At 35.9% G+C, this 27,618-nt stretch overlaps 1 long non-coding RNA gene across 1 annotated transcript in view; it reads left to right on the top strand.

Annotated features, from left to right (window-relative positions):
* LOC135207651 (uncharacterized) overlaps window positions 1-27,618 on the top strand; it is a 470,496-nt gene that overhangs the window by 433,279 nt on the left and 9,599 nt on the right. Inside the window, exon 3 of the long non-coding RNA XR_010313018.1 lies at window positions 21,778-21,843. This is a non-coding gene — a long non-coding RNA (uncharacterized LOC135207651). The remainder of the gene's footprint in view (window positions 1-21,777; window positions 21,844-27,618) is intronic.

Raw genomic sequence — 27,618 nt, 5'->3', positions numbered from 1 at the left:
GTAGAGTAGTATTCCTGGCAACTTTGTGTTAGTTGATGCAACTAGTTTTAACGGTTTTACTGCTAAATTAAAACTGCTTGCGTTTGTGATGTAAACTTAATAAGTGATACTGACTCGTTTTTTATAATTGCATATGATAAAGAATTAGTAGTCGTAGGGAGCTCAAAACGTTCATTTGCTGGGTCCCCAGAAATGTGCAAATAGCAGGTGACAGAAGCAAGATCACCTTTCAGTTTCCATTGTGCTCTGGGAAATACACGGAACTCGGATTTGATCAGGATCTTTGTGCAGTGACTGAGATTTTAGTCGACCTTAACCGGCTATTCTGCATATCGTTTCCATCGGGATTTGACGAGGAAGAAAGCTCGTGTGTTTGTAATCGTAGTTCTCGTCAGAAAATCACATGGCCCGCGGGGTGACAGTCCTTCCCGGGTGGAGTGTTGGGGGACGGGGATCGGGGCTCGGGAGGGCACCCACGAAAAAAAGGAGTGACCGCGGGGTCTAGCGAGCTCCGCACGGTAGTCGGGTCGTGACGTACCCCAGCCGCCTAGCACACGCCCGCATCGTCGCCAACGGAATCAACAGCAGCAGCAGCCTCTCGAAGCCCAACGTTCCAAATAGTGTCGGCCATTCAGTGTTTATATCATCGCTTCTATTTCGAAAAGTGTTTCGTAAAACAGAGAACTTTGATAGTTACCGTATGTAGAGAGGGTAGGTCCTGGAAGGAATCCTTACCACTAGACCGTAGTCAGACGTGGCGTTTCCTTTTCCAGGATTTGGCAAGTTCTGGAGGCATTCGGGTATTAGCACCGCTGCTCTTCCCACCTCGACAGACTGGGTGTGCAGAAGAGGTTATTGTTTTTGTCTAAAGTTATTACGGTGGCATGTCATTACCTTTTATTCCCGTGTTCTTCAATTCGCTCGCTCAGTCGCCCCTTTTCCCATGGCCCCTCTTTCAGCAGCGCCCTCTTTCCACCGCTGCGATTCCACGTCCTGGCTGTTTCCCATCAGTTGCAGGTGAAATGCAAGGTCAGGCACCAGCTTGAAAAGGTCTTCCAAGACACAGCCTGCACGTCGTGTTCCCCTCTTGTCATTTTGCTGGTAGATGCTCTTCCTAGGTTGGTTTGAACCGCTTGAGTTCTGGGTTGGCGAAGTTTTCCAGTTAGTTGAAAAATTATATATGTAATATGTATCTCTTATTTTTCTTTGATTGTCGTCATCGACAAAATGCGGATGGCAGTGTTAAGCAATTGCTCCCTTAAGTATGCCCTTCACTTAATACCCTTATGGTAACACCGGTATACTACCGGTTTCAGTATATTTGAAATATCTATGTTCCCAACTAACGCCGAATGTATTTGCAACGTTGCAGCAAACAGGTTGTAAGTAGGTTTGGTGGATGTTGAACATTCAAGGAACGTTAGTGCAACGTTAATTAGCGATTGAAAAAAAAATATTTTAAAAGTTATTGACTTTGAATACACAAATAATAACTCTTGAAGTAACACATGTATGAATATAGGCTTGCAGTAATACGGTACGGAGCGGGGATTCGAGTTACAAGTTATTCTTTCGTAATTATATTCTTACTTGGTATAGTATTAAAGTACAGGAATATTTCAAATTAAGAACTGTTAAATATGAGACGTATGAAAATATTTATTTTTCCAGATATTTTGTGGTGTTATGAAACCAAGACTTTTTTAGACTTGGAAGCAACGCTGCAGTTAGAGCAGCTGATTAATTGGTCAAGTGTTGATGTGAATTGAACAGACTGGATTCTTGAGGACATCGTTGTCTATGATGCATCATCTTTAAAGATATATTAGTTTATATATTAATATGTTAATCTAAATTCTTCGTGTGTAGTTGAACATTTTAATTGGAATTGCAGTGCTTGGAGGGGCTTGGAAAACTGGTATCTGTTTTCAAAAACGGGTATCTGTTTAAAAAAAATGGTATCTTGTTTTCAAAAACTGGTATCTGTTTTCAAAAACTGGTATCTTTTAAAAAACGGGTATCTTTTTTAAAGAAACTGGTATCTTGTTTTCAAAAACTGGTATCTGTTTTCAAAAACTCCTATCTGTTTTCAGCAGCAGTTACGGTGGTCATATAATCATTCAGTGATGCCTGGAGTGTTTGGAACTTTTTTTTTTTTTTCACTCTGCCACACAGCGAAGTCATAAGTAGGCTTCAGGAATGTTGCGTTTTGCGTCAAAACGAACCTGTTATTCTCTACCTCACGAAACAGGAGAGAACTTCAGATTTAGATTTTTGCATAAGGTTAAACGTCGTAATTTCATTTAGTATGAATTTAGCTTTCCACCAGAATTACCAGTTTTAACGATCGTTTTCATAAGAATGAACTTCGAACAGCAAGATTATCAGCTAATGACGTTAGGTTAGGTTATGATAGGTAACGTCGGTATGAACTGGTTTCCCCCGTAATGCACCTCCCACCAACCTGCCCTCATGCCCAATATTGCGTATATTTGATCATTCCGAAATGCGACCATTAAAGTAGTAATAAGAATAATTACAATAATACCGATGATATCATTATTTTTCCGTCACCAACAATGGTGTTATTTTCGATTATTATCATTATCGTATGAGTTTAGTAAATTAGATATTAAAATACTGAGTAGTATTTCAAACTCAATTAATATTAAAAAGCTACCAAGAAAAGGAGACATGAAGCTTATATTGGTTATCCTTGAAAGATAATCCCGTTTTCTATCCTTCGATAGGACTGTTTTGTCTTAATATGGCTAACTTCGACGTTTTGAAAATTGTACCTAATAACTTGACCTCTTTGTCTAGCGGGCATTCCAGCAGTAGGGGTTCGGTTCGATTCCTAGACTGGGCCAAGCTATTGAGCCCGTTCCGATTTCATTTGACCTCTGCTGACCAAAGTAAGGAATTGAGTAAATGGCAGGTAGTTAAATATGGTGTGTCGCAGCCAGGTTGGTGGTGGGTGTACAATCTTCGAACCTTTTCCTAAATTCTTGCTGAAACCTAAAGCCACCGTCTTTTTGGGAAAAAAAAAAAAAACTATACCTTGGTGCGAGAAATAACAGGAATCTCACCTTTTCCTAAATTCTTGCTGAAACCTAAAGCCACCGTCTTTTTGGGAAAAAAAAAAAAAAACTATACCTTGTGCGAGAAAATAACAGGAATCTCACCAGTTCTGAGGATCGTTTAACATGAAAACTTTTCTCGTGTTTATTGAATTTTTTTTTAAATGGTAATGGCCTAAAAGATGGTAGATTAGCGTATACATCATGATTATAAACAGACACTAAAGGCTGTCAAGTAATCAGATTTTTGTCTTTGTCCAGTAATATGAATATTAGAAATCCTTGGTCGGTGTAACGTCAGACGGCCGTTTGTATTGAAGTGGTTACAGTTTTTTTCCCACCATGACTAAAGATGACCACATTACCTGCGCAGATAACCTTTTGCAATTCCTCGGATGAACAGTCTATTGGTTCCAGTGGAAATACCTCGCTGCCACATGTTACAGTTACCTGAAATGTACAACTGTTCAGGAATACATATTTTCGTGTTAGTTACTTGAAGTATAAAACTGGTTAAGAATATGCATTATGAATTTGACAGTGAATTCGGATACTGTTTAATTGCCTGTTTTTAACTTTCTTTCTAACAAGTTTACTCTGGTTTATAAGTCGACGCGAGAACACTCCTTGTCCTTCCAATATGTGTGCAAGGTCTCAAAACTGATGTGTCCTCACAGCATCGCTTTACTTCTTCCTTCAAGTGACTCCGTTTTTATCGAAGATATTTGACATTTGTTTACCATGTATTAGGGCAGCGACCTGCCTGTTTTGCAAAAAAATTAACCACTGTATCTTATATCATCCCCAAGAAATGCTAGCTGAATGTGTTGGATGTATCTTCAGAGGAGAAATTACCAGACGTTCCAGAACTATGGGCGATACTGCTCTCATTTAGCGTTAACATTCCGTTAGATGACCGTAGAAATGTTGTCCTATCCCAACTTCATGAAACTGCGATGGGTAATTATATGAAAGCAGCTAACCTCAGATCTCCCTTCAATGTAAGTGGTTTGCCTGAATATCCCTCACATTCTACCTGTTACCTTTTGAGATGCGCAGAATTACATAAAAGCTATTATTTTTAAACATTATATACATACATATATATAATAGCGCAAATTTTAAATTGATTACAATTTAGTAATAGAAAAGCCTTGGTTTTTCCTTATGTTCTTTTGGGTAATTTGCTGTAGAGTTTCTGTATACTTTCATTGGTAAATTTGTGTTAAACCTGAACGTGGTTTCAAATAAAGTGAACATCCAAAAGGTCTCATTTGATCGAAGTAACTTTGACGAACCGATGCTGAAAACGAGCAGTGCAGTTTAAGGTGGTAGTTAGTAGTTGGGCAGTTGATTTTGTATGTTGTTTCTTTCCTTTTATTGCTGAATTCCGTAGTTAATTATCGAGATATTTTTTTTACTAGCGTTGTTTTGACTTGTCACTACGCACCACAGTCTTCAAAGGATTGAGGAAGGGGTCTACTTGATTTTGTGTTAAGGGTCCTTCAGCCCAGGAAAGAGCCTTGAGTCGCATCTCGGGTCTTCTTTTGTCTCCCTTCATTTGACGGAAATCGATGTGACCTTTTTTGGTGCTTACAGCTCCGTGTGTTTTCTGTTTGTCAGGACGGCAGTGACATTTTCTGAATATTTTCTAATGAATATTTTTTTATAGGCGAATTCAAGCCTGTTAGAAATATCGGCGAAGCTAGACATCCTTGACAATTAGATAATTTTAAAGACTGTATTCATTTGTTGTTTTTACAAATCCTTTCCCTATTTACGTAAACGATGAGTAAAATGCATAAGGGATTTATTGGACCTTGTATTTTTTTTGGAGGGGAAGTGGATTCTATATGACAATGTGGGGCAGCAATTAAAGGAGAGAAAATAAGCAAGTTAAATGATTTTGGAGTTGGGGAGGGAGCGTTGTAAACTTTTTCATCAGTTTAAATAAAATAAGATATAACGTGAATGTGCTCTTGTTAAGAACCGTATTTAAGAATGTTTTTGGCACCCACCCTTTTTGGCGGACGTAACTGCTCATAAAGACCTACTTTATTTTTATTTTTACTTTTATTTTACTTTTATTTTGAGATTTGAAATCACAGCCAGTTTTATCCCGCCTTACTTCGTAAGTTTTCTCATTTTAATTAATAAAATATGCTTATATTCACGCCCTACTACTTACGAAGTATTTTATTCGAACCAGAATGTCTGTCTTTATAGGTATTACATTGATTTTACTTACAAATTACTTAATTAAATGTCAGGGAGCTCAAAATCGATCAGTTTGGTTTACTCATTTCAATCTTGGTAAATTGCGGTTAGATTTTGTAGCTGAATATAGGAGAAGGAAGGAATTTGGATTTTATGTAGCAATATTAGCCGTGGCAGAAGGGTAGGTAATTGACTGTTGTCAGTATACATTTTGTAAGAAATTATTTTCAAGTTTGATATTATGTGCACCTGATGAACCCTCACCTGTAGAGAAACTGACAACATAAAAATTGGTCTCGTAGATGCCCCGGAAAAAATGATGTAACATTTCACAGAAAAATGTCGTTCACATTTTGAAACCTTATCGAGTTGGAGAAACATTCTGCTTTAATCCATTCAATGTTCAACAAACATAAACCAAAAAGTCGGGTGCTTGCATGTTACTCCACAGTAACGTCAATATAGTCATGGTTCATCAACTCTGGCCTGGAGAATCATTGTATTCATTAAATGGCTAATTATTTGAAGCTAAATAAAAATTAGGCCTTGGCCTGTCACCTCGGTGGCCGCGAGTTCGATTCTCGGACATTCCACTGAGGTGTGAGGGATGTGTATTTCTGGTGATAGAAGTTCACTCTCGACGTGGTTCGGAAGTCATGTAAAGCCGTTGATCCCGTTGCTGAATAACCACTGGTTCCATGCAACGTAAAAACACCATACAAACAAATAAAAATTATGTACTTAATGATTTCTGTTCGCAACTATCATATTACAAAATTCATCTTTGATTTACAGCATTCTCATATATTAGTGTTTTTTTTCAATAAGAAATATTTTACACACGGTCTTTATTAGCTTTCGTTTTGGTTTTATACACAAGTAATAACCATCATTTCATGTCTGTGGTGCCATGTATATTATGAGCATTGGTGTGTATAGAGTTCCTAAAATATTTCGAGTATTGGTCATTTATTTATTCCTTTGCTTTCCAACAGAGATCGGCTCTTTTAAGTCTGAAGGGGAACCCCTTAAAAAAAATTGAATTAATTCATGCTGCATGTGTGAGTCTCATAAACAAAGTTAGTGTTGTTAGAGGACTCGGGCCTTATGCCAGCACGGGCCCTTGCCTTTATGAACATCCCATTGGTTTGCACACTGATGACGTCCAACTCTTGGAAAGCATGCCACCTTTGGTCCAAGAAGCCAGGTGATCATGTGCCGGAAACAACTTAATCGGGAAGAGGATGAGATGGCTTAATTTTATTATGACTGTGCGTTTTGTGTTGTTACGCAAGGTCAACTTTAACTCTTCTATTTGAATATTTTCATACTTTTTCTTAAGATGATGACTTTTAGTGTCTTTTTGTTAAAATTGTTGTTCTGTGTTTATTTTTTCAAGCTTGGTTTGAAGCAAATTTTTTTTTTTTTTTTTTTTTTTTTTTTTTTGTCAAGTACTTTTTGTAATACCTTTTCAACGCTTTTAAACATGGTAGTATGCATTTTTGTTGAAGTAACAATTTCCATGCCCCTATAATTTCTTTGGTGCTTATTTCTAAACTTTGTGATTTTCTCATATACCGAAGAACCTCAGTGCCGACCACTAGCAACTTTTGAGCGGAGAATGAAGATAAAACTCGAGTGTCCGCAATCCAAATCTCGAGCCCTGCTCCATAATCCAAGTGTGTCAGACACGTTTGGCTGTGTGCAATAATGTATTAGCAGAACACGACGGCCCCAAGGCATTGGCAGGTGGCTGCTGCTGCTGCTGGTAAAGTCCTGCAGTGCCTGGGAAACTATGTTACTCGAACATGGAAACGGTTGAGGAAATGCCTCCTCCGCTGCTTGACATAGTGAGAATGAATTCACTCAAGGTTCTTCTGTAAATCATAACAGAAATAAATTCTGTTACGTGCTTCAAACTGAGGGTCATTGTGAGATAGCTACTTATTGGCTGGAGAATGCTGACAGCTTCCTCGTATAGTAGGGTAATAAAGTCAGTTGTGAAAAGGGTATCCCATGTTAGGGTCGTCGTGTTTCGGTGCGCCTGTCAGCCAGCCGTCCGCCGTAGGATCGACAGCCAAACATGACACTGTTTCTCTCCGATCGAGGCGAAAAATGCACAAAATTGTAGGTTCGTGCGGGCCTGAGTATCCGTGGTGCCCCCCTGCCATAGTGTACATCACGCAGGGCTACCAACCTAGCCAATTACGCCTTTACGACGATCATTTTGTCCTCTTATCTCCACCAATCATCTCCTACCACATCGTCGAGAGGACTCCCAATCACAACCTCTCTCGCCACGAAGGACGTTTCTCATTGGTCACAGCGCGGAACGGACTGTAACGCTCGCCAACCGTCAGTACCGAAAATTATAAAACTCACCGGGTATAATGTTCGGGTACGTTTGACCTCTGTGACCGCAAGCCCGAACGTGACCAAGCCAAGGTGGTGGTGGTCTGACGGGATGGAGGGAGATTGGGAAATACTTGCCCTCAATTACTAACTGACCCCTAATATGCTCTCGCCAATTTTTCATCCGCTCGCCAATTACGCTCGTTAATTGTACAGCGCTTTCGGAGGCCTTCGTCGGCTTCCAAAAAGATTCGCCTGGACATGGAAGCCTCTGTCTCTCTCTCTCTCTCTCTCCTCTGCGTGAGTCCTGAATTGTGGGGATGGCTCCGTAGTCTATCGGTCAGGCTAATGCTAATGTCGAGGACCATTGCTTTTGAAGGGGATTATTGGAGGAGCAGTCAAGTTGCAGTGAAGCAGGACTTGTCAGAGGGTCGTCTTAGATGAAGGCATCTGTTTTGATCATTAATTATGATAGAATTCCACATCTCTTCCCTTTTTCTTTTCTCGAAGCAAAGAATGAAGATTTAATTTTGACTCTCCATTTTGTCAGATTTTAATGAGTTACGAATGCATCCCGTTTTTTAATTGTTACTCTGGTAAATGGAAGTATAATCCTTTTCAGCACCCATTTTCTTTTTTTTTTTTTTTTTTTGTCTATCTCTAGCATCAACTTTGATATTTGGCATCTAAACCTGAAGTGTGGATGATTTGAGACTAGCTCTTGCAGTTCGCCTGCAAGAAAACACTACCCGACCTTGAAAGAGTTTGAGAAGTATGCAGGTAAAGCGCTCTGAAAATAATATCGTACCTTTATTTTTCCAAAGTTAGGTTGCCATACTTCAGACGGAAAATGATTCGTCTCTCTCCAGGCATGGTTTTTAGCGACCATCCCATAGGCTGTGATCACTTACACTGATTTGTCAGAATCTGTTATCATCTTTTCTAATGACAGGTCCCCAGGACTGCTGCGTCACAGTATATCAGATAGCACTGACTTACAGCATGTGGTTAGAACTGTCTTTTGTTAGCTTGTTTCTTTAGTGGTCCTTTGTTTGCTGAGGCTCGTTGACCTTTTGCCTTTTAAAGGAATCATTCCAAGTGTTGGTGAGGAGGTTCATTTTAATCAAAGTAGAGATGCGTTAATGCTACTAATTTAAGCTAGTGAAACCCTCTCTCTATTCAGTGTTTGTAAATTTGCTCGAAGTATATTACCAAATATGTCATAAGTTTTTAAATAGACAAGTTCTTGAAATAGATCAGGATTTGATATTGTATATTCGGAGTTAAAAGCGAATTGTCTTTATGTCTTACACAATGTTGCGTAATTTCTGTGTGGCAGTTTTTGCTTGCCCAGATTTATTATATTTTATTTTATTATGCAATTACTGGCTTGCTTTTCCCTTGATCTCAAATTATACGGAAAACCTACGTATGGAAAACCTAAGTATATATACGTTAGCAACTGTTAATATAGATAGAATAGAATAGCACTTTTAATCCAAAATTCTTACATTTCATCCGCTCAGAGATTTCAAGTATAAATCTCTCTATGTATTCTGCATTGGGAAAAAATAAAAAAAATTACTAATAAAAAAAGAGCTTCCTTTGCTTTGAATGATTATCATGACGCTGACTTTAAAAAGGTACGGGATGATCTTTAATTTTGGAATTCCCTTTGGTTTTATTTTTGCCATATAAATGTGTCGAGTCACTGCCCATGAGAATATGTTTATTACAAAGAATACTTTCAAAGTTTTTCGACAATGTGAGAAAGAAACCTTTAAAAACTTGGTCCCTACATCAGGGAAATAAGATGTCATCGTTTGTTTAAAAATAACATGAAAAAGGTACTAGTAATTCATGAAAAAGGTACTAGTAATTCATGGCCAGAGGAACCTTGCCCCTCAGTTTTTAAGAAAGCGTTAATGCTTGGAGTTTATTTTTAGTTCATTGGTATCAGGAATATTGTTGAGTTTTATCTCGGCTTCTTGATTTTAGTACCGCAGTAATTACGAACTTGAAATGTGGGCTGATACGTATCCGCAAGGGTCCTGATTGATCAGTTCTTGTATATATTGTTACCCGTGCTTTATACATCATTGTTAATCTGTATTTTTTCTTATTGTAATGCACGAAAATCAAAGTAGTTGGAGATTTAATATCCAACATTCATAGAGGTTTTGATTGTTTTCGAGATCCAGTGTGTCTTGGAATGTTTTGATTTTGTAAAAAGATGGACCCTTATAGTACGGGGCCACGAATTTGGAAATTTTGCCCCCACTTGGCCAACTTGACAAGCTCATCGTGTGGTCAATTTAAAACAGAACCCAATAAAGTGGCATTACCAAGACGCTTCAAATATTGAAAGACCTATTTTTGTAGACTATAAAATGTGCACATGTATATATTATAACTGGGGAATGATTCTGAAGAGGATGCCTATTGCCCTGCCTCCAGACTTGTATATAGTACACATTTTGTGTCGTGGCTGTCATTTGGGATCTCATATCCCAGGATTCTGTTCTTCAAAATTTAACTGCAACACATTGACAGTGGGGCGACCTCCAAGCTCTTAGAGTTAACAGCTTTGCCCATTTAATTGCTACTTCAAACTCGGTGTAGAAAATTTTGGTTGTTGATTTTTACTCATTTTTCTTTTGGACAGTTTTAAACATTTCTCCTCTGGAACGACGATCAATTCAGCATGGAATTTAAAGCAATTTTATGTATAAGCTGATATTTTGGTTATGCATTTGCATAAAATTAGCAAAGGCGGAAAAAACTATACATAATGTGAAATTAGTAAAAATAAGCCCACTGCGGCTGCCCATGGGACTCAAAATTGATTAGTTAGAGAAACGTATAAAAAACCAGCATGAGTTTACATGTATTCTTCAGACAGACTGTTTGTTCTAGGCTTGATGGAATCTGATAGGATTGTCTCAGCTATTATTGGCTTCACTGAGCTGACGATTCTTATACAGTCCATTAATTTTCCTTGAGAATTGATTATGATTATTACTATCAGACATTCATAATAGAAACTTTTGATGTGTAAGTAGCAGGAGTTTTTAAGGTAAGAAATCAAGGTGTTCCTGTTTTCTAGAAAGTAATGAGCTATGCCCGTTGGTCATTTCTGTGCTCGGTACAAATTCTACACGTGCTATTTTGAGGCTGGATGCCTCGATACTATGGGCTGTAGTTGTTTGAAAAGGAATGTGAATTGCTGCCAATAAAAAATGATAGCCTTTTTTCATTTTTTCCTTATGAATGGCATTTCGTTTTTAAGTATCATCGTGGATGTGTAACTCGAAAAGCCTATTCTCTCTCTCTCTCTCTCTCTCTCTCTCTCTCTCTCTCTCTCTCTCTCTCTCTCTCTCTCTCTCTCTCTCTCTCTCTCTCTCCTTAGAATTTCTCATGTTTATTATTGACAGATCTTCCCATATCTAAGTGCTGGAGGTTGGTTTAGATGAAGCCGTCCTTATGCCAGTTTGGCCAACCAACCAAGACGACCTTAAGGTGAGGTATGATTCTCCTCTCACAGAAAATTAAGACCTATTATGCATGGAAACTTATTCACATCTCGGAAATTCCCGTATTGTTTATTGAGTCCTCAATGACAAAGTGTTTCCTTGTCAGGGGTGACTTGGTTTTAAGTTTTAACATGTTTTGGTAGTTTTCCTATGAGATACCCTTTGATGTTAAGAGAATTTTAAAACTGATTAGATAAATTGACACGTTACATTCTTATAGCTTGTTCAATGTGATGCATTTAAGGAAGGTCTATAAAAGCCTAATAAAACTGCTCAGGTGTCTAAAAAAAGAGTAATTACATTATTAACCTTGTCATATGACTTTTACTTGCTTGTATTGAACTCTCGTGTTAAATATAAATGGGGAAAGACCAAGGACCCTTGTAAAACGAAGGAATAAATATATCGCGCCTACGCACACAAACACGCACTCTCGCATTTTTATATCTTGCTATAATGAGCGTAATGTCTGTCCGCCCGTCTGTCATTCAATCACGGCCAAACGGCTGATCCGATGGGCATGAAACTTGGCAGGGTTATAGTGGGGACCCCTAAGATGGTTTATAATGGGGTTTCATCTTGCCTCCCCCCCAACCCTCCTAAGCGGGTGGGGGTGAGAAGGGATTCCCTGAAACGGAGCTGGTTCTGCCCTTGAAACAAGGCTTGTAATGTCCGTAGGCTTGGTTACTTCGCGATTTTTCATACATAATTTCTGTATACATATTACGTAATTGTTTGCTTGTTTGGAAAATGTCAGTTTGTTTGTTTCTTTGTATGAACGCTATACAAATCCACATTTCTTGACCGATTTTGTTGAGATTTTTACCGCAGTGTGTATGCGTGTGTGCAGTATGTAATTTTATGCAACAGCTGGTAAGTGTTGATATTAGATTATCCTCATTAGCATTATCATCTTTAACATGTCTGATTGTCGTGAGATTTTCTTTTAAGGTCAAGGAATCCTAGCATTATGTCTTCTACATAGTTTATAGTAAGGTGCCTCGTCTGTATTTTTCTTTTTTGAAACTAAAGTTAGAAACTGCCACTTATGTATTTATACCCGACATTGACAGGATTGTTTGTCGAGTAATCATCCACCAAAGATTTCTATAGCGACAAATATTGAAAAAGATTGTTTCATCCCAGCGACATATTTCAACCTAATATTAATATTGCAGTCATTGTGATTGGAGACTCTCGTGCTGAAATTACCATATTAATTCTCATTAAATTTTCAGCATTCATATCGTGTCCTTTGTCTTCCAGTATTTTGGTGGGATGCTTCAATTATTCCTATTGAAGCTATTCGAGAGAGCATTTTGTTCTTGTTCCATATATTTACTGGATACATATCGTGATGATTTTGTCACCGTATGCGGAATGGGTGATCAACAGTAATTAGATACCAATGTCCTGACATTTTTCTTCATTACTTTGTCAATCTGGGCTTCTGATTACAGAATACGGTAATGGGAAAATTGAGATAATAGTCCAGTGTAGGGGATTTAAGTCGAGATGTTCTTTCTTGTGCCCGGTGGGTGATATTGGCAGGACCTCGAGTGAACAGGCCTCCCGTTTTGGCTAATTACAGCTAATAACGGGTTAGAGTTAATGGCTGTAAACAATAGTGGGTTGTCGTAGCACAGACAAGGATGTCCAAAGGGGAGGAGGAGGGGAGGGGAGCGGTGACCATAGGGAAGGGGTGATTGTGGCAGGACGGAGGGGGTGATTGTGGTGGGGTGGACGGGGTGCTTGATGGTGTTGCGTCGACACATGATCCCTTTACTCCGCTTGATGTAAACAAAGGATCTTGTCTCTGCTTCTTTCGGCTGCCACGTGGCGCTGCCGTCGACTTTGTGATTTTATGAAAAGTCGATTTCTTGCATCCTTGTAATTGCTGCAACTTGATACGCCCGAAGTGTTGAAGGATGAGGAGAAAATGGATTGAAACTTGATAGTTGGCGGAGGATCTCTGAAATGACAGCCCATTCTGTTTTATTACACGCCAGATGTTTTCCTGGAAGAAGGTCCTTAGAAAGGCATTAGTATGCGTTTACTGAGCTCAGTTTCGTAAACCCTGGATTTGATTTTGTGTGTTATATAATTATATATGTAGTATATATATATATATATATATATATATATATATACATATATATATATACATATATATATAAATATAAATATATATATATATACATATATGTATATATATATATACATATGTATATGTGATAAATTTGTGTATATATTACGTATGTACTATGTGTATATACACTCATATTCTATAATTATCTAATATAATAATTATATTCTATATATATATATCTATCTAGATTATATTTTATATATATTTTATATTTACCGCTGTTATAATTTTATATATTATTATATTTTTTATGATTATTTATTTTATATTTTATATTTTTTATTTTTTTATATATTTTATTGATTAATTATTATTTTTATAATATTAATTATTAATTGTATATATTTAATATATACACTACAGGATATATATATCAGCTAGATATTATATATCTATATATAGATATTATCTATATCTATATTATATAGATATAGATATATATAGTAATATAATATATATCTATATATAGAATATATAGAGATATAATATAGCAGATATAGATATATAGATATATATATATATATAGAGATATAGATATAGATTATATAGTATAGAATAGTATAAGATATATATATATATATATATATAGATATATAGAGAGATATAATATAATACATATAGAGCGTATATATAATTATATCATTTATACTATCTATATAGATATATATATTATGCGATATAGTTTGAATTAGATAGATTATCTATATATATATATATATATAGATTGTTTAATTTTTTATTTATATATATTATATATATATATATACTATATATATATTATCGATATCTATATAGATATATATATATACAGTATATATATTATATAATATAGAACATATATCTTACTATATATATATACATCTATATCTATATATATATATCTATATTATCATATCTATATATATATATATATATATCTATTATATAGATATAGATATATATATATATATATATATATATATATAATATATTATATATATATATATATTATATATATATAATATATATCTCTTAATCTAATATATAAAGATATATATATTATAATATATTATATATATATATATATTATATTATATATAATATATTATATATATAATATACTTATATATATATAATATATAGACAATCATATATGTAATGTGTATATACACTACAATATTTATATATGTATAATATATATATAATATATATTAATATATATCTATATATATATATATATTAGATATATATATAATAATAATTTATATATAGAATTATATATATATAGATAATATTATATAGATATATATATATAATAGACTATATATATATATATAGATATTATCTATATATATATATATATGATATTAATAGATATATAAATATAATATATATACATATATATCTATATATATATCTAATAATTATATATCCTATATATATATATATATATATTATATATCATATCTATATCTAATATATATAATATAGATAATTAATAATAATTTAATATATATATAGTATATTATTATATATATATTCTATATATATACATATAGATTAATATATATATATATATATTGTATATTATAGATTATTATATATATATATGTTTGTCTATTAATATATAGATTCTAAAATATAAACATAACCATATAATGTTATGTGTTATATACACTACAATTTAGATATACTATATATATATATATAGTATATAGATATGATATATATAATATATATATATTATATATATATATTATATATATATATATAGATATAAATCTATATATATATATATGATATATATATATAGATATATATAGATATATAGGTAGATATATATATATATACACATACCTATATGTATTGTATATACACTATATAGATAGTATATATTATATAGACATATATATATATATATATATATAATATTATATATATATACACATATATTAGTATTATACATAGATATATATCTATGATATATATCATAAATATATATATATATATATATATATATATACATACATATATATACACATATGTATAAATTTGTGTATATATTACGTACGTATGTACTATGTGTGTGCACAGAAGCTGTTGCATCTTTTATTTTCCAAAAAATAAAAAATAAATAAATAAATAAAGCAAAATGGTTTGATTCAAACTTTACAACTGGCAACGTTACCGCTAAGGGCTGCTTGAAAAATCGATCTGTCTTCACAGTTCGTCCCCGTAAAGTTAAGTACGGAATACGATGTGCGTAGTAAATAATTTGCTATTATAAATACTTCTTAGCGTGATATTACATTTTGCGGTATGGGAGCCTTAATGGCGAGGAAAATTAGATTAAATAAGAGAAAAAAAGACTTCGAGTGACAGTCTTTTATACCCAATATACTAGAATATGCCGAGTAAAATGAATCTTTTCTTAATGTTCACACTCACTTTTTGAAAGTGGGAATAAACGCCTTGAAAAGACAGCTTCGAAATAATAGTAAAAAGCATGTTACTTCGTTTGCCTAACTGTATCTGGTATCTGGTACAAGAAATAGATCTTCAGTCCACAAAATGCCTACTGGTTTCTTCAGTATAAACAATGTTGAAACATGAAGATTGTGTATATTCTTTTATTATGGATAATTCTCTCGTTCAGTTTAACGTTACAGCTTAAATCTTAAGGAAAGATATATACATGCATGCATACATGCATATATATGTATAAGTCTATCACATTACCGGGATTCATATACATATATCGAGCTACAATGTCCTTTAATATCTAATTCGCTCTACCTCGGAATTAATATATTTTCATATATGCTTAACCGAGGGGGAATTTATTAAGCGATAATAGAATTGGCGATCGACAGGCGCGAACCAGCGACCTCTCAATTCCGTATGTGTATATCTATATATATATATATATACACACACATACATACATATATATATCATTCGAGCAACAAATGTCCTTTAATATCTAATTCACTCTACCTCGGAATTGATATATTTTCATATATGTACCGAGGGGGAATTTTTTAGTTGATAATAATTTCGTCCCCCCATGGGATCGAACCACCGTCCAGTTGAACGGGGAACGAAATCAGGAACGGACAGTGACGCTACCGAATCTGCTATCAGAGAGGCTAAAGGTTTATATCGATTTTGACCATTACAAATCAACGCCGATCTCGTTGTATTCGTAATTAGAATCGATGTGAAACCCCCCCCTCCACCATGCTAGCCGATTCGAGCGTTTGACCCACGCAGCCTTGTTATGAATACTTATCACATCACCGTGATTCATATAAATCATTCGACGCTACAAATGTCCTTTAATATCTAATTCGCTCTACCTCGGAATTGATATATTTTCATATATGTACCGAGGGGACGAAATTATTATCAACTAAAAAATTCCCCCTCGGTAACATATATGAAAATATCATCATTCCGAGGTAGAGCGAATTAGATATTAAAGGACATTTGTAGCTCGAATGATTTATATGAATCACGGTGATGTGATAAGTATTCACACACACACACACACACACACACACATACACACACACACATATATATATATATATATATATATATAATATATATATATATATTATATATATATATATTATATAGATATATACTATATATATAGTATATATATATATATATATTAGATAATATATAGAGATATATATATATATATATTATATATATATATATAATATATAGAGTTATGCAGAGTAGTTGTAATGTGCTTTCCCCTACAAGACTAATTGATTTAAATAACTTCCTATTATTTTTTTTTTTAAATTCCCCAAAGTTCCCAAAGTAATATTTTGAAACAAGGTAGTTCAAATATATTACTTGTTCAATGCGACCAGATTCTGAGGATTTTTAGGATACCAAATTTCTAAAATGTCCCACTTTTAAATATGCGAGTGCCATTGTAAGTGCTGTTGTAATCATCAGTCTTAAATAACAGGTGGCAAGAGGCCATTGAATTCGTGTCGCGAGGTTTAGTGGTGGTTTGTCGTGCTCTTAGATTCTTTTGCGTCTTTTTTTCTTTTTTTTAACGACAAAGGCTTTATTTACGAAAATCTGAGTTTTCTTGAAGGTATTTATTTAAGATTATCAAGAAGAGCTATTAAAATATTTTTTTTTTTTTTGGGGTTTCTTTTTTTCATTTCCCTCCCCCCCCCCTCCCCTCTCCTCTCTCTCCCTTCTCCTCTCTCCCCTCCCTCTCTCCCTCCTCCTCCCCTGTGTATATTAGGTCCATTTCAATCCCCCCCCCCCTCCTCTCTCTCTCTCTCCCTCTCTCTCTCTACTCTCTCTCTCTCTCTCTCTCTCTCTCTCTCTCTCTCTCCCTGTGTATAGAATTATATTTATATATAAAGAGTATGTACAAACTGGAAATAATTAAAAAATCTCTGCTATCGTATTGTGTATGTGAAGAGAGATTATGAATTAATCATTATGGCGTGATCATTATTTCTTATAATATAATGAACTACTGACGTAAAGCTCATTGTTGTTCTTAAATATGGCATGAAACCAGTAACATTGTAATTTCATGATCCTTATAGGTTAAGAATGAGGTGCTATGAAGAATGCCGATATGTTCTGAAGAAGTTATATACTTTCGAGAGTCATGTAGCAATGTTTAGTCTGTTGAAACATCCTAAGTTGTTGTCCGTTTAATTCACGAAGTTTTCATTAAGCTGAAGTCTGAGTTAATTACGACGATGCGAGTGCCGCGCAAAAAACCACCGTAAAACCAAAGGGGTCTCGCTAGCATTTTAAGTATGACACGGCTAATACCCCCCACCTTTTAATTAACTATTTATAATTGAAATAGCAGATTTAAAAGCAGCGTTCATGCGCCGGACGGCCCCCGAGAGCGGTGGCGAGTAAACAGAGGCTCCTCGAACGTGCGGCGGGTAAATGTGAGAATATATTTCAGAGGGGGCTGTTGTTTCCAGCCTGGCAAAAGGACGGGTAATAAGTACGTAGGCCGCACGAGGAAGCAATAATGATCTCACAAATTCGTCGGCTGGAACGACGACCGTCGAGCCAGACCTTCCCAAAGAGGTATTTCCATTATCTTCAGTTATTATGAAGTAGCTGTAAATTTCTCACTTGCGATAGGGTGCCCTCCTTTTCCTCTCTCTCTCTCTCTCTCCTACATTATTTGACGCTTCCGTCTCCTTTGCTTTCATTCCCCTCCCCCCCCCCCCCCCCCTCCCTTCTCTCAATGGCCGTAGCATCATTTTCCTTCTTACTGTTTAGTTACGATTCTAAACCCAGACGTCGATATTTACTTTTCCGTCATTTTCCCCACTTTGTTAAATATTTACGGATTTCTTCCCCATTTATATCGTCATTTTTTCGTTCACCCATTCCTTCCTCTACCCATCCGCCATCTCTAGCCTCTCCAAATGCGGGAGTGACGATTTTAACAGGAAATACCCTAGTAATAAGCGACATTACATTGGAATATTCACTGGTAGAGGATCCAATTCTATTTCCATTATGGCGTGTAGGGGGATCAGAAGCCATTTACATTTCTGAATCTCCAAGTTTTGCCCCGTGGCTGGAGGAGAGAAATCCAATAGGCGGCGCGTCAGAAATCCCAAGGTTTTGGATCACGCCACCTCCAAAGACGAACAAAATAAAAGAAAAAGTAGAAAAAGATGCCCATTTTTCTACGCCTGAAGAGTTACTTTGGTTTTAAATAGTATGAAACAAACACGTCGTCTCTCGGTTGTGTTAGTTGTTTCTTTTCCGTTTTTTCAAAAGGATCTATTGGAGAGAAATATATTTCAGAGCCGAGAATGGACTGCCTGGAGCAGGGTCTCTGTTTGATCATCATTATTGGAACCATCATTTACATTTTTATTGTGTCTCGGGATATTACATTGGGGATAAATTTGAACAGTGATGGTGGGAGTGGCGGGGAAGCGAAGGGAAGAAGAAAATGAGCGGGAGGATGCTCATGATAGGAGGAGAAAGAAGGCGAAGAGGAAGGGGAAGGAAAATAGAAGAGCTTCAACACATGAATGGGGTTGGTGTTGGAGATACAGAGGGGTTGGAAATGCCAAAGTTGTTGGAAATTGGGAGGGATTGTGAAGTAAAAAATGAGATTGGAAATGAGGATTAAAATAAAAATGGGGTTAGGGATTGTGAAGTAAAAATGAGATTGGGAATAAGGATTAAGATAAAAATGGGGTTAGGGATTGTGAAGTAAAAATGTGATTGGAAATGAGGATTAAAATAGAAATGGGGCTAAAAATAAAAATGGGGTTTGGGATTTTGAGGTAAAAATGAGAGTGGACCAAAATAGGGATTAAAATGAAAATGAGGTAATAAAAATTAAAATTGGGTCAGGAATTTTGAGGTAAAAATGAGTGGACAAAATGAGGAATAGAATAAAAATGAGGTTAAAAAATAAAAATGGGGTTAGAGGTTTTGAGGTAAAAATGAGTGTGGACCAAAATGAGGATCAAAATAAAAATGAGGTTAAAAACTAGAAATGGGGTTACGGATTTTGAAGTAAAACTGAGTGGAAATGGGGATTAAAATAAAAAAAGAAGTTAGAATAATAAGAATGGGGTTAATGATACTTATACAGTTTTAAACACAAATAGGGATCAAAATGCAAATTAGGGTTGAACATACAAATGAAAGAGTTAAGGATTACTACTTTTGAATCGGCTCCTCGTGTGGAGTGTGAGTTGTTGTTTACTGTTTAGTGTAACTGTGGGTTTTCAGTTTTACATTCGTATAGTAATATTAATTATATTGGTATGAAATGTGTTTCTATATGTTTGTTTATGAATGCTTGGAGAAATATTTTTACTGAACAGGAAAGTGGAGAAGGTCCGGTAAGGAGAGTAGCAGCTGTCAAAAAATTTTTGTTTATAAGTGTATGAGAAATATGTTATCGTTAACGAAAAGCAAATTGGTTAAGTAAAATAAGCTTTACACTAATGGCTATCGGTACTAAAGAAGAGTTAACACCCTGTCAGTCATTCGTCTACATTATTTTCTGGTCCTTTTGGCAAAGTTGTGCCTAAGGCCAACGACCAATATAGTATGCTCACCAATGGGTTCGTAACAATTAAGTGAAGTAAAGCTAGGACAGAGATTTATATTCAAGAGCATTGCTGGTGTAGTTATGGCGGACTGCGTTTGGTCTTGGAGTTTGCTTTCAGAAGTGCGGTTTGTGAACGGTTGTGAGGTCTTTCGACAGCCGTAAAATATAAAGAAAAACTAAATTGGTGAGCGTTAGTTTCACCAGATGGGGGTCTGGGATCAGAGAACCACTTTTTGACCAACTCCATCCTAAAAAGTCATTGCATCCGTGTCCTGGACCTGCTTTTTTCTGTAATCACTTCCGAATTTTTAAAGATGCGTCAGAGATGCCATAGTCGCCAAAGACAAAATTGGCACAGTTATTACTTTGCTTAAATTTCACGCCCTTAACTTGTCGGCATTTTTCTTTTTTGTAAATGTGTATACATTGGATCTTTCCCATTTAAGAGTCAAAAACATCGAAATATTGGTTCATTTGAATTTTTTTTCATTCACAATTAATTAGTTCTCTTATAGCTGGAACTTGGTTATCAAAAATATACCAATGCTAGTTGGCTTTTGTCGTCAAACTAAATATATCAAATTCTCCAGTTATAATTGAGGTATGAAGTGGTGTACGTACGAGACCGGTGAGTTAGTTTTTATTATTATATTTATTTTGTATTTTTTAATAGATCGATACATTTTTGTAATGTATTTTCCTTATATTTACACCTTTTCCAAGTAAAGGCAGTCTAGTCTATACTTGCTAGGTTTGCCATCTTATGATCCTTTATGCTTGTTCCATGTGAATTTTTGCGTATGTTTGATATTCATTCATTCATTCATTCATTATTCATTTCATCATATTATTAATAATAATAATAATAATAATAATAATAATAATAATAATAATAATTAATTAAATAAAATAATATAATAGTAATAGTAATAATAATAATAATAATAATAATAATAATAATAATAATAATAATAATAATAAGTAATATAATAATAATAATAATAATAATAATAATAATAATAGTAATAGTAATAATAGTAATAATAGCAATAATAGTAATAATAGTAATAATAGTAATAATATAATAGTAATAATAATAATAGTAATAATAATAATAAAATAATAATAGTAATAGTAGTAATAGTAGTAATAGTAGTAATAATAATAGTAGTAATAATAATAGTAATAATAATACTAGTAATAATAATACTAGTAATAATAATAATTTTTAGTAACTCTCTTAAAGACAAATTTTCGTCAGTCGAGGTTCTAAATGAAATCAATATTTCGATCAGCCTATAGTCCTAAAGAATTTAGCAATCTCACATTTGTTCATAGTATCAAACTGCAATGTTATTTTTTCAGGTGTGTGTACCAAAGAAAAGAAATCGTCTGCTATTTCCCAAAATCGTTCATGCTTCCGCTCCACAGGTAAGCTTATTTTTAAGCCTTACTTTTTAGTAATCTAAGAATAGAGGTCATTGAAGGAGGTTCAGGCAAGTTAAGTATGCATTCAGTAAGTGAAATTTTGCCAGTACAGTTATTGCAATTCTCATGTTTTGATAGATACACGCATAAGAAAGAATTTGATTAATGTAAGGGGAAAAGCATTGTCAGAATACGCTTCCTTATTTGTTCACTAGCATTTTATATAAGTGGATAAGTACACCGCAACATAAGATTTTGGTGTCCCTTAGGAAACAAAAAACAATTACAGCAAAATAGAAATTCCCTGTAGAGTGCAGACAATGGAAACAAGTTATGACAGGAAACATTAAGTTTAGTTTTAATAAGTTTTGAATTAACATATAGGATTAAGTATCCAAGGGCTGTTAATGTCCTTGATGAGCATTGCAAGACTAGAAATCGTTATGGGCCGAAATGCTTCTTGGGCCTATGTTTATATTGTTGAAATATACAGAGCTAAAAAGCAAATTATAGAGATCGACTGAATGATTGTGTTAAGGTGTCATAGATTCAGTGATACTCTTACCATTGTTGATGATCCTGGGGTATTCCATTTGTTCTTATATTTTAGTTGTTTGGAACAGGCAGATTTTAGTTTCATCACTTCTGACCCACTGACGGTGTAGTTCTTTCTTCCATGTCAAGAAGACACTGCATGGAGTGAAAATAAATGAATAAATTTCTGAGAGAGTCTATAACGTAGTAGTCAAACAAGGACAGGGAAATGGATGATTTTGATTGATGATCTAGAAACGATTTTTGGTGTCAGATAGTAAGTAGGAATCAGATACTCGTAATTTACTTCTAAATAAAAATGTTCATAGCATTCTTGGGGAAGAAAAAAATGGTGATGAGAAGTTAGTAATACATTAGTAGAGAATAGGTAGAAGAGAAAAATGTCTGGTGTAGTTTTAAAAGGAGGAATAACTGGAGTTTGTCATTGTGAGTTTGCAGCTAAAAATGAATTTAGATGATTAATATTAGAGGCTGAGTTTGGGTTGTGGCCGTGACTGGAATTGAAATAAGCGAGTTTGATAATTGAGCATCACATAAGAGAGGGTTGAAAGAAAACAGGCCAGGATGTAAGACGATAAGTTCTCAAATTTTGGGTTAATAACACTCAAGGGATGGGTCCTTGAGCAGAGGCATGAGGGAATGAAATGGGTATGCAATGGCGTAGGTAAAGGATTTGATTTGTTTGTGTTAAGGTAACACTACAACAATGGTCATTTGAGTTTTGAAGACTTGTTTTTAGGGCAAGCAAAAGAAGAGAAATATAAATGAATGACAAAGTTTAAGTAGGAATTATGAGAAGGAATTATGGAAAGGGCCATGTATGGGCTCAAGCGTCATTTGTAACTAAATCCATTTTTCTGCTACATGACTGTGGCTTCCAAACTACGAAGTGAAGACTTCCGTTAGGATCATTCAATAATAATTAACCGTGTGAATTGGGCAACTTCAGAATTACATTTTAGTTTTATATATGTAACTTAACCCAGTAATTACATAGCTAAGAGTATCGACTCGACAGCAGCTTAAATTTTGAAATTCGCGCTAGCGATAGCAGTTTTTTTTTACGCAGGTGACAGACCCCACCCATTTTCAAGGTAAAAGAGGTACAAGTTTACAACTCATTCAAGAGCTCAATTTGTTTTCTGCTGGCAAGGTGTCAACAACAAGCAGCTTGTTTTGGAATTTGTTGGATCTTTTCCTTTGGTATCATTTGGCTGTGCTTAGCTAATTAGGTTTCAAGTTAGACCAGCTTTTAACTTTTTATTTTTGCTTAATTTTGACTTTGCTAGTGACTCAGTGTCAGACTTGAGCTCTTCTAGTATTCAGTATTGCAGCAATGGCTGTAATATCAGGCTTACAAAAGCATGTTATGGTTCACATACTATTTGTACAGCTTGCAGGGGTCAGACATGTTGTATTGACTTAATTTGTGAGGAGTGCAAAGAAAGGGACGAGAAAAAATGAATAACCTTGACTTCTCTTCTCTCTAAACATGAAAAAGATAGGAAGAGAAAAACTGCTATTAGGGCTGAACTTAAAGCAGTAGCTAGCCAGGATTTTACATGTAAATCTGGTAATGGGGATTTACTGATTGTGTCTTTGCCTGTTATTTTGACTTGTATCCCCAAGCCGCCTCCTTTACCACGTCCTCTTTCTCCTAGCTCCCATGCATCCGAAACAGACCACTTCACCAGCCTCGGGTCAAAATTTGACAGAATATTTGACGTTCTTGCTTCCACTGTGGCCCAGATTGGGGCATCCATGTGTGTCCTAATGGACAAATTTAGTGAAAGTGCAAGCGCTAAAGTAAGTGAAGTGGTTGTGGAGGAGGGGGCTGTCCATTCGCCAACTCTCCCCAGCTCTGGGAGGAGGCATACTGGAGGTTCAAGAGAGGTTGGTGGGGTTTGCCCACAAGTAGTGGCCCTCTCAGTCACACCTGTGACGTCCCAGGTATTGACAAAAGACAGCCATTGGAAAGGCTCCTTGGGAGTGTCTCCTCTTTCGTCCAATTCAGGAGACTTTAGTCCCTCTAAGGGGCGCCAATGATGCTTCTCTGACGAGTCCCATCCCCTCAAGAGAAGTACGACTGTTGGAGGGCAATCTCCTCTACCTAGTAAGAGATCTATGGCACGCCCTAATAGTCCACAATCTTTGTGTAGTGTTTGGACTTCCCCTGATTGTGTTCGGAGCGCCATTCTGTTATGCATGAACAGTCTTCAGTGGCACTTTATGTGGATTCTTCTTCCAAGTGCTCTTCTTCGTGTGAGCACCCGCCTTCCTCTTCAGAGTGCCCAAGAGCTGTTAAGCATTCATCAGTAGTAGAGCACCTGTACAGCACTGAGTGCCCAGCAGAAGTTGAGCGTGCTCTACCTAGTAGGCAAGCGTCCAGTAGCACCCAGCCTTGGTTTGCCACCAGAGTGCAGTGCAGCTGTTGTGAGTCCCCTAGCGCCAGCTTGGTCTGCTTTGGTAGAGGACACTAGTGTTTTGGTGCCAACTCCTGTTGTTTTGTCTGCACCCACAAAGCACTCACCTCAGATTTCCTAGATTTTGGACCCATTTTTGAGCCCACTTCAGAGACAGTTGGACCACATCATGGGCCTTCTTCAGAAGAAGTCTTCTCTTACAGCAGTGGCGCCTCCTGGTCCTTCATTGTCTCAGGTTTTGTCTGATGAAGAGGATGTCATTCAAAGAGTCTACACTGTCGGCCTACTACTCTTTACTTCGGTATTTATTATGAAGTTTTCCAGACTTCTTTTCTCCAGCGGCACCTGTTTCTCCTGCGTCATCGTTTTTGATGGGCGACCAGCCAGCCAACTCTCCAGGATTGCCCAGAGTAGTTCTCTCGTGTTCTAAAAATGCCTTGTGTGAGGCGGAAAATTGGCTCTCTTAGAAAAGGCGTGCTTTAGTATCCTGCCTTCACGTTTTTTGGACAGAAGACATCGCTCATATGACACTGGGGAAGCTCCTTCCTTGGGAGTGGTTGCCTCCCCAGGGTGACTTCTCTGTGCTCACTGATGCAGCCAGGAAATCTGTTTTTTTTTCGTCTGCAAAATTCATGTTTTTGTTGTTAGAAATGGACCACTTGCTCAAAATGGACCACTTGCTAAAAAATGGACCACTTGCTCAAAAATGGACCTCTTGCTCAAAAATGAAGTTGTGTCGGACTGGAATAGTGTTCTCTCCTGTTCTGACAAGGCAGTGAGAAACAGATTGATGGAAATAGTCTCACTGTATGCTATGGCAGTTGTTAAAAAGAGGTACTTTGGGTCTCTTCTACTAGTAAGAGGGTTATGGCATCACACAAGTCTGCGCTCCTGTTTTCGTCTGCATCTGTTCCCTCAATCTACAGTAGAGGAGATTGTTTCACATTTTCATAAGAAGCCAACCCAGGACATGCTTTCTCAATCCACCAGACAACCTAGAAAGTGGACAGTGACCAGCAAGTCAACCCACCCTGCTCAACCTTAGCCCTTTTGAGGTGGCAGACAAAAGTCACAGATTAGACCAAGAGGATCTGTCAGCTTCACCTCCCATGCCATTAAAAAGTATACATCAAAACCAGCAGCCCATAAATGAGAACTCTGTCCTTCATGCAACTGTGGGGGCCAGACTTATCCTTTTTTTGGCAAAGATTTGAGTTCGAAAGTGGCATAGCAGTGGGTTTTAAAAGTCCTGAAAAAAAGTTATTCCATACCCTTCATAAAGAAGCCTCCTTTGACCAACACTATCATTGCATTGACAACGAACTCTGTCTCATCCGAAACGTTTTCGGTCCTCACAGCGAAGTGTTGATCGAAGTAGTAGTGGACAACGTTGAATCAGAAGGATTCTACAACCGCCTTTTCTTGATATCCAGATCCACAGGGGGGTGGAGGCCAGTTTTAGATGTAAGTAAACTGAATGTTTACATCCAGACTACGCAGTTCCACATGGAAATTAACCACTTGGTACTCGCTTCGTTTATCAAGGGGACTGGATGGTTTCCCTCGACGTGAGGGGTGCCTATTTTCACATCCCAATCCACCAAAACTAGAAGTTTTTGAGGTTCGTTATCGGAAACAAATGTACCAGTTTCGGGCATTATGCTTTAGACTTTCAACCGCTCCACAGTTTTTCACCCAAGTGGTAGCCCCATTAGCCAAGTGGCTTCATTTGCTGGGAATAAGCATCTCCCTATACCTGGATGATTAGCTGATTTGGTCCCCCTCGAAAGAAAAACACATGAAGGACCTTGAGACGACCCTTTCAGTGACAACACCAAGGAATACTGATGAATCTTAGAGAAATCTCCGCTGACTCCATCACAATAGATTCTCTAGAGGATTGCTCCAGCCATGCAATAGATGATTCTGCTGGGCGCTCTGGCTTCCATGGAAAAATTTGTAAAACTGGGAAGACTACACATGAGACCCCTCCAGTTTTTCCTAAGAATCAATTGGGACCAGAGCATATATCAAGACTTGTGATTTTTTAGTTACCCAAGGAGTAAAGGAGGACCTGCAATGGTGAAGTTCTGTAGAAAGGTTGACTGAAGAAAAGTCACTGTTCCCACTTGTTACAACCTCCCAGGTTGCAGTACAGGTTTTTTTTAGGTCTTTATATTCACAAAGATTGCAGTCAGTACATGTACCTCAGTGACAAGGAAGGACAGAAACAGAAACTCAAGAAAACTTAACACTATTTATTACAAACTAGAAAATTACTTAAATCAACATTGTGAGATTAAATACACTTAATTGCACAGATAAATAATCTAGAGAACAAATACCTGGTTCTCCGTAACTCACAAGAAAACCTAAAGCTACTACACTCAGCCCTAAACAAGAGAAATTCCAAGAGAGAAAACATACTTAATAATACTGAGTTGGATCCAAAATAAGGCTGGCCAAAATCACCAATAACCTAATAATATTAAGGTAGAAAGAAGTAGGAGATGAAAACAAGGAAAACCTTAATTTTCCTACCTATAACACAAAGCTAAACAATATGGAACTCGGTCAACTAAATACCAACACACAGAATCAAATGTGACAACATATACATGTAAATATATATATCATATATATATATATATATATATATATATATATATAGTATAGTATGTATGTATGTATTGTATGTATGTATGTATGTATGATGTATGTATGTATGTAGTATGATGTATGTATGTAGTATGTATGTATGTATGTAATGTATGTATGTATGTAGTATATATGTATGTAT

Source organism: Macrobrachium nipponense, chromosome 34 (assembly GCF_015104395.2).
Source record: "Macrobrachium nipponense isolate FS-2020 chromosome 34, ASM1510439v2, whole genome shotgun sequence".
In the NCBI taxonomy this organism is placed as follows: Eukaryota; Metazoa; Arthropoda; class Malacostraca; order Decapoda; family Palaemonidae; genus Macrobrachium; species Macrobrachium nipponense.
The sequence above is the reverse complement of the archived record's forward strand: the minus strand, read 5'-3'. Positions and strand labels throughout refer to the sequence as shown.